This window comes from Lepisma saccharinum, chromosome 3 (genome assembly GCF_977018435.1).
Source record: "Lepisma saccharinum chromosome 3, izLepSacc3.1, whole genome shotgun sequence".
NCBI classification, from domain to species: domain Eukaryota; kingdom Metazoa; phylum Arthropoda; class Insecta; order Zygentoma; family Lepismatidae; genus Lepisma; species Lepisma saccharinum.
In genome coordinates this window covers 102,593,474-102,602,295 of record NC_139231.1, presented here as the reverse complement: position 1 = coordinate 102,602,295, position 8,822 = coordinate 102,593,474, and the positions used below count along the sequence as shown (strand labels likewise).

Sequence of the window (8,822 nt, the reverse complement as noted above, 5' to 3'; positions counted from 1 at the left end):
AAGTGGGGATCTGACTCCTGTGTCCCCCTCCAATTTCCATGAAACTTGGCAGGTGTATAGAGGGGCCCAAAGGAAGAAATACGTGTTTTTTTGTTTCGGCTAAAAACTGTTTTAGGGGGCAAAACCTCCCCTCTAATGTCAACATGAGGACAAATTGAAGTAGGGATCTGACCCCTGTGTCCCCCTCCGATTTCCATGAAACTTGGCAGGTGTATAGAGGGGTCCAAAGGAAGGAATACGTGTTTTTTGTTTCGGATAGAAAAACTGTTTTAGGGCGCAAAACCTCCCCTTTAATGTCAAGATGAGGACAAATTGAAGTGGGGATCTGACCTCTGTGTCCCCCTCCGATTTCCATGAAACGTGGCAGGTGTATAGAGGGGCCCAAAGAAAGAAATACTTTTTTTTTGTTTCGGTTGAAAAACTGTTTTAGGGTGCAAAACCTCCCCTCTAATGTCAAGATGAGGACAAATTGAAGTGGGGATCTGACCCCTGTGTCCCCCTCCAATTTCCATGAAACTTGGCAGGTGTATAGAGGGGCTCAAAAGAAGAAATACGTGTTTTTTTTGTTTCGCCTAAAGAACTGTTTTAGGGGGCAAAACCTTCCCTCTAATGTCAAGATGAGGACAAATTGATGTGGGAATCTGACCCCTGTGTCCCCCTCCGATTTCCATGAAACTTGGAAGGTGTATAGAGGGGCCCAAAGGAAGAAATACATGTTTTTTTGTTTTGGCTAAAAAACTGTTTTAGGGGGCAAAATCTCCCCTCTAATGTCAAGATGAGGACAAATTCAAGTGGGGATCTGACCCCTGTGTTCCCCTCCGATTTCCATGAAACTTGGCAGGTGTATAGAAGGGCCAAAAGGAAGAAATAGGTGTTTTTTTGTTTCGGCTAAAAAACGGTTTTAGGGTGCAAAACCTTCCCTCTAATGTCAAGATGAGGACAAATTGAGGTGGGGATCTGACCCACTGTGTCCCCCTCCGATTTCCATGAAACTTGGAAGGTGTATAGAAGGGCCCAAAGGAAGAATACGTATTTTTTTGTTTCGGCTAAAAAAAGTTTTAGGGGGCAAGATCTCCCCTCTAATGTCAAGATGAGCACAAATTGAAGTGGGGATCTGACCTCTGTGTCCAACTCCGATTTCCATGAAACGTGGCAGGTGTATAGAGGGGCCCAAAGAAAGAAATACATTTTTTTTTGTTTCGGTTGAAAAACTGTTTTAGGGTGCAAAACCTCCCCTCTAATGTCAAGATGAGGACAAATTGAAGTGGGGATCTGACCCCTGTGTCCCCCTCCAATTTCCATGAAACTTGGCAGATGTATAGAGCGACCCAAAGGAAGAAATACGTGTTTTTTGTTTCGGCTAAAAAACACTTTTTAGTTGGCAAAATCCCCCACAAACGTCAAGATGAGGACAGATTGAAGTGGGGTTCTGACCCCTGTGTCACCCTCTTGTATCCTTGGCTATGGATATCACCTATATGATATCTAGGTGATGATTGATAGGAATATGGTTCCCGTGTGCGGCTATTTTGATGCTCCGTTACCCTGCTTTAAACCGTCTATTCTTATGCCCATGCCTATCCGGGAACAACTGTGTCTATGAATTCTGCATCTCTCTACAATTGCACTGCGTTTGGTACCGACAATCATACAGTTTTGTTCTGTTCTGTGTGTGTTCCAATTATAATTATATGAGCGTGTTGTTCCTATGCCAGATTTACGTGGTTTCGGAGTCAGATCCCCACTTCAATCTGTCCTCATCTTGACATTTGAGGTCGGTTTTTAACCCCTAAACAAATTTTTAGCCTAAACAAAAAAACAGGTATTTTTTCCTTTAGCTCCCTCTATACACCTGCCACGTTTCATTAAAATCGGAGGGGGACACAGGGGTCAGATCCCCTCATCAATTTGTCCTCATCTTTACATTTGAGGTGGTTTTGCCCCCTAAAACAGTTTTTTTTAGCCAAAACAAGAAAACACGTATTTCTTCCTCTGGGCCCCTCTATACACTTGCCAAGTTTCATGGAAATTGGAGTTGGACACAGGGGTCAAATCCCCACTTCATTTTGACATTTGAGGGAGGGTTTTGCCCCCTAAAACAGTTTTTTAGGAGAAACGAAAAAATACATATTTCTTCCTTTGGGCCCCTCTAGACGCCTGCCAAGTTTCATGGAAATCGGAGGGGGACACAGGGGTCAGGTCCCCACTTCAATTTGTCCTCATCTTGACATTAGAGGGGAGGTTTTGCCCCCTAAAACAGTTTTTTAGCTGAAACAAAAAGACACGTATTTCTTCCTTTGGGCCCCTCTATACACCTGCCAAGTTTGATGGAAATTGGAGGGGGGACACTTAGATAACCTCCCTTGTCAGTAAAAAATAATGGTGCAGAATTCCATGTTTATTCACTTCAAGGATAAAAGATTGAGGATCGTTAGAAAGTGCTAATATTTACAAAATGTTCACTGAAATTCTGCAAATTTATGAAAAAAATCTGGTAACGTCACCGATAAAAGATATAAATGTGTTCAAGTACTGCCATATAAAGTGAATTCTACAGTCAACGCAGCATTCGCTTCAAACGTAATTGCGAAATGTTTTCAATTATTTCAATTACTCTTCTTACTTTATGCATTTCGTGTTTGAATTAACTACAGTTATCTTTGTATGTTCTTTTCTGCTTTCGAAATATTAAAATACATAATACAATACAAGGGATTTTATATTACTATTACGACTATTACTATCTTCCATTGTTGATAAATTGTTGAATTTTTTTCAATAAGTACACACAACTAAAATCTCATGATAAACAATTACGTTGCCCCACATCTACTTAGATTTTTTAATAAAATCTGCTAACCAACGTGACGTCATATCCCATCAAGGAGTACCCTAATCGACCAACCTGTATTTATCTACCTTGATTACTCGGAGATCTGGCAACATGTACCTCGGTTGCCTTGGCAAACGGTGCTGCCACCTGTTATCAAAAAATTACCACAAAATTGCCTTTAGTATGGCCTTAAAGCAGGCCACTTAGTGTATTCAACCATTAAAACTATGAAACTACTATTCTAAAGAAAGAAAGGGGCCTTTACGCCTTGACATCATTCAAGTAGCGACACCTGTGGCCAGTTCCCGGAAGCTTACTATAGATCGACCACAAGGAAAGAAACCTTGGGACGAAAAGTCCCCGCGCAGCTTTCCCTTCTTCCCTTCACCTCGGGCCATAAGGAAGCATGGTCCACTCTCCCCCTGCCCTACTCGCGGGAGTACGGTGCACAGGAGTCGCGGGTCTGCGCAGGTTGTTTTGCTCGTGGTTCCACTATAGGTGCTTGGAGGGGGAAGGGGGCTCACTTATCACACAACACTTGAGCAACCTTGTGTTCTGACGGCACGGGAGAAGGATTTTTAAATTTAGGCTAAATGCCTACGTTGTTAGGTTACGCTAGCTATATCTAGTTCTCTTAGCCAAAATAATAATTTTTCAATGTATTTATGCTAATGGAACCTAACCTAACCTCGTAGGCTTTCCTTGTCTGACGTCAGAACACAAGGTAGCAAAACTGTTGTGCGGAGAGGAAGACCCAAGTGTTTGTGGGTGTATGTTGGCGCAACCGCCATTGTGAATTTGTGTGAACTCCTATCGGCTGTGTTTCGTTGAAAGTTTTAAGAATGTATCTTTGTATCGATACATAATGAACTTATGCGAAGTACATGCATACCTCACGTAAGAATAATAGATGCAAAGGGATCGATTTGAGCCATGAACTGATTGAGTGATATCTTTTGCCCAATATGCCAAAGCAGAAACAAGAATTGTGCAAGGGCAGGAAGTGACTTTGATAAGATAAGTTAACGATTTCTAAATTTAAAAATCGACACCAGATGGATATATCATTAAGGTTGAATGCACATAAAATGTCCTCTGATTTAAAACTGCTTTCAATACGTCATACTCTGATGCATAAATCGGTGTTGGATGATTATTTCAGGTATCACGTCAATCGCAAGTTACCTTTAACTCAATAATATAATGTTGGTGGATCGTAATCTTGAGGGGGAAAGCTTTTGCAGCGTTGTATCGTCAAAATGACAGCACCGTCATCATCGAGGTTGGGAAGGTAATTTACTTGTTACGTTTTTTACGTAAGTTACGCGTAATTTACTTAGCGTAGAAACCAGTTTTTTTACGCAGATGTAAAAAAACTAACTTCCTTTAGTAAATTACTAATATAAAAACTACTGTAATTATATTACATTTTAAACTTTAATTTTCTTACAAACATTTTAGCACAAAATCATTATTTTCTAAAGATAATTTGTACAGCCACCTCATGATCTCACCCTCACTCAAAGATTTTTAAAAATAGAACTGTATTTTCACAGATTTCTAAAAATTGCAAAACCTGTTGATATAGCTATACATCTTGCACTGGTACTTATATTTATAACATAAAGATTAACGACAATTTATTGTATTTCAAAGTTTTCGTAAAAGCTTCAAATTCCTTTTTCATGCATAACTGTAAAAAACACGTTGATCGTTAATTGTTATACGTTATACTCAAAACGAAACGGCTGATTGGAAACTACAAAAAGTGCGAGAATTTGTTGTTCATGGGACAATTATCAATGACCGCCCCCTTTCGCACATCGTGTTGTCATTTGCCAAGTCAATGTGAGAACGTGCTCAGAAGTCTTCAGTTGAGTCGAATCCTTTCAATCACAAATCAGGCAATTGACAACATGTTGTTTTCGATATTGCCGCTGGTGGCGTTGTATGACTAACAGAATTGGAAGCTTGATGACGTCATTCCTGAGGTATGTGGCATGATATATTCCACGCACGTGAATAAACTTTTATTTGTAATTATGAGTAGGAAATATTTTTTTTTTCAGATAGAGAATGTGACTAATATTTGTTAATTATCAATTTTACGTGTCCACATATGATTTTGTAAAATTCATGTCATTCGGGGCAGCTAGATTTTTTAAGAATCTGTTGTTGTTATTTGCCAATATTATGATTTGTGTGTTAAAATAATAAAGCAATGAGTTCGTAAGCCAATATTGTTACAAGATATTTGGTACACGTAAATGTACACAACTTAAGGATTTCAGTGTTTTTTTTGTGTATTTTAAGTTATTTTTTATCCAAACGTTTGTAGTGGCGTACCCAGGGATTGGTGCTAGGGGTTATAACCGCCCCTTTTGATTCAAAAGTTTCTAAAAAAAGATAATAATTAAAAGAAACTAAAACGTAAGAAGAACTATTGAACTTTTTGGGCAAGTCACTGTATGCATGAGGGGGGGGGGCTTGCTGTGTGTGTGAGGTGGCGTGCCGTGTGTGCGAGGGAGGAGGGACATGGCGTTTGTGAATGCTATTCATATATATTGTAGATTAGGCACACACAGGAGATTCTACTACGTAGAAATTTTCAGCGAAAAATGCAGGCTCAACCAGGACTCGAACCCGGGTCTCTGGCATGTGTCATTTCTCTAACAACTGAGTTACCGAGCCGGCTTGTCCTCGCCTGATTTTCGGATATCGCTGTTTTACCTGCGTGGAATAGTCTGCCAGTGCTACCGCAACGGGATCTGTTGTCTATGAAAGACAGTAGACTTCGACTTTGCCTGGTTCCTCCCGTAGATTAGGCACACACAGGAGATGTACTACGTAGAAATTTTTAGCGAAAAATGCAGGCTCGACCAGGACTCGAACCCGGGTCCCTGGCATACCGTGCCATTGCTCTAACCACTGAGCTACCGAGCCGGCCTGACAACAGATCCCGTTGCGGTAGCACTGGCAGAGACGATTCCACGCAGGTAAAACAGCGATAGCAAAAAAATCAGGCGAAGCCAGGTCAGCTTGGTAGCTCAGGGGTTCAGTCTCGCGCCTAGCGCGAAGCAGGTAGGTCGTGCCGTACGAGCTCTGTGCTTTGAGGAAAAAGTTCAGCGCGATATCCGCACGTACGTGTAGGAGAGGGTGTGCTGTTGAACTGTGCTAGTGAAGAATTGGACAAAAGTAACGTATAGAATGAATCGCGAAAATACGATACAAATCAGTTTTGAAACGGAAACTTTGAAACCTAGTCCTTTGGAAGTACATGAATTTATTCATGATAAATTCAAACTGAGTGTGGATGAAATTGCAGCCATACAAATTCCCACGACGATTAAATGTGTATTTTTGAAATTAGTGCGTTCTGGAAAAATGGGAAAAATATTAGAGGAAAATACTGGTGAAGTGAATTTTTATTATAGTAGTGGAGCTGTGACACAAGTGAAATCGAATTGTGAAACCGGTTCGAGTGTTTAATCTTCCTTTGGAAGTGCCAGAACTACAAATTCGTGAAAAGCTGAGTGAATATGGGACAATCGATGAATTGATAGCAGAAACGTGGAGTGACAAATTGAGGTACAAAGTGTATAATGGGGTGCGTCAAGTTTTGATGGCAATTAAGAAGCCAATTCCCTCCTTTGTGAAAATAGGCCAATATACAGCACATGTAGTATATAATGGTCAAATCCCGACTTGTGAATGGTGTGGTAGTAATGACCACATGCAATTTAATTGTAACTTACGGAAACCAACAGTGTTTAAAGTCATGGGTCGTGCAGTTCGGTCCTATAGTGAAGCAATTGCACCGTCTACACACGAAGGTATAAATGTGGGTCGCCATACTACGACACAGAGTCAAGAATCAGCACAACTGACGGTGATAGAAGGGCTTCAACAGGGAATAAATATACAGGGAGAGAAAAATATTCACAAGAATGATCAACAGACTTTGACCAAGGGAGGGACTGAAGCAAATATGCAAGAGAAACCAAATGAACCTGTGTTAAATGTTCAACTTACGCGACAAAGTGAAGAAATGTCCCTGGATACTATGGAGCAGAAGAAGGGTGGACCACTAAGACGACAAGAAGACAAACCAAAGTGCAAGAGGAATCGAGTGATGAAGTGCTACAGAGCCAGAAGGAGAGGAAGCAGAATCAGACCAAGCAAAAGGACTTCAGACAAGAAGCTGAACAGGAAAAAGATTCGGAAACTGATAGTGAAAGTGGAAGTGTCCAAAGTAGTAAGGGTCGTTCGGTTTCCGGCTCACAAAAACGACCAAAGAGTATAAGGAAAGCGTCAGGCAGCAATCGGACAAAAAGACGATCATTGCGACATGTAAAAACAAATGTACAAGACATGGTTATTGATCCGAGTCCGATAGGTCATGAAAGTTTGTGAATACTGGGTACAGGTAATCGCTTTAAGATTAGAAAATAGTATTATTTGGAATGAATACTTTTACATGGACTGGCAGTAAGTTAATGATATTGAATTGTGTGGTGGTAGTTATTTATGGATTAAGATATATAAATGGAAGGGGTATTTCCTCCCCCCTTACTAAAATAATATTGTTAGTGTGTTTGTTAATTTTTGGTGTATAACATTAGGGGTATATAAAAATAGTGTAAGAAGTATTACTCTTAGATGGGGCAAAGTTGGAAGTATAAGTATTGGGAATACCCAATCCTAAAAATTTTGATCATAGTATTTATGATGACGACCCTTCGTTTTGCGACGATAAATATAAACAAAATGAAATCCCTCACAAAACAGGCGGCGTTAGAGGACTTATTAGATATTGTATTTCTCCAAGAATCTGGACAAATGAATTTCAATTTTTCTCCAACGATAAGAGTTCATAATAATGCGAATTTTCAATGAACAGGAAAGGCTTTGTTAACACGTAATACGGTTCCCCTCACAAATGTGGTATGTCATCCTAATAATAGAATCATATCAGCAAAAGTTACAAATGTATGGATATATAATATATATGCCCCGTCTGGGTCACAGTGTAGAAAACAAAGGGATGAGTTTTTTGCGCAGGAAGTTGCGGTTAAAATGAAGGGTAGGAAGGAACACATAATATGTGGGGGAGATTTTAATTGTGTATTGTATCCGCAGGACCAAAGACCTGGATTTAACACGTCGAATTCATTGCAAAAATTAGTAACTGGCTTTAACTACACAGATGTCTGGAGTGACAAAAATTTTGGGCAGAGAGGTTTCACGTATATACGTGACAATTGTGCATCCCGATTAGATAGATTTTATGTAACACCCAAATTACGTCAGTATGTAAAGCCCATCAGTATAACACCTACATGTTTTTCAGATCACAGTGTTGTCATTATGATGATAAATGTGGACATTCCAATAGTCCCTAGAGGGTACGGTTGTTGGAAATTAAATGCTTCAATTCTTAATGCGAAAAATTTCCAACAAGCATTTAATGACCAATGGTCGAGATGGATAACACACCGTCTGAGGAGGATAGATATAATCCGCTGGTGCGAGGAGATTCTCAAACCGGGTATAAAAAGATTCTGTATCAGTTACTGTAAGGAACGGTCGCGAGATTGGACAAATAAATATAATTTTTACTACAGGGTGTTGCGTGAACAAATTCAGCAAGCAACAGACGTGAAAAAAGTGCAAACTGAAGTCAAACGTATACAAGCTGTACTGTTAAAGATGACTACAGAAAGGCGTCAAGGGGTTAAAATTCGTAGTAGACTTCCTCATTTTGACAACGATGAGGTCGCCTCTATCAGCCATGTAATTCATGGAAGAAAAATGCTAAAAGACAATGTATTAGTGAAATATTTGATAATGGGGGGACAAAGATCAATTCAGCCCCTGAAATACGTAATTTCATTTATAATTATTTTGAGCAGCAATATTCCCAACCAGCGTCACATAATGAAGCTTTGATGGATGCATTGGCATCCGAATCAGAGGCTTTTACAGATGA

General features: G+C 39.9%; 1 non-coding gene across 1 annotated transcript; it reads right to left on the bottom strand.

The window, feature by feature from the left end:
* Positions 1 to 5,704: 5,704 nt before the first annotated feature.
* Positions 5,705 to 5,776, bottom strand: TRNAT-GGU (transfer RNA threonine (anticodon GGU)). Its single transcript has one exon. It is a non-coding gene; the product is annotated as a tRNA-Thr (tRNA).
* Positions 5,777 to 8,822: the final 3,046 nt, after the last annotated feature.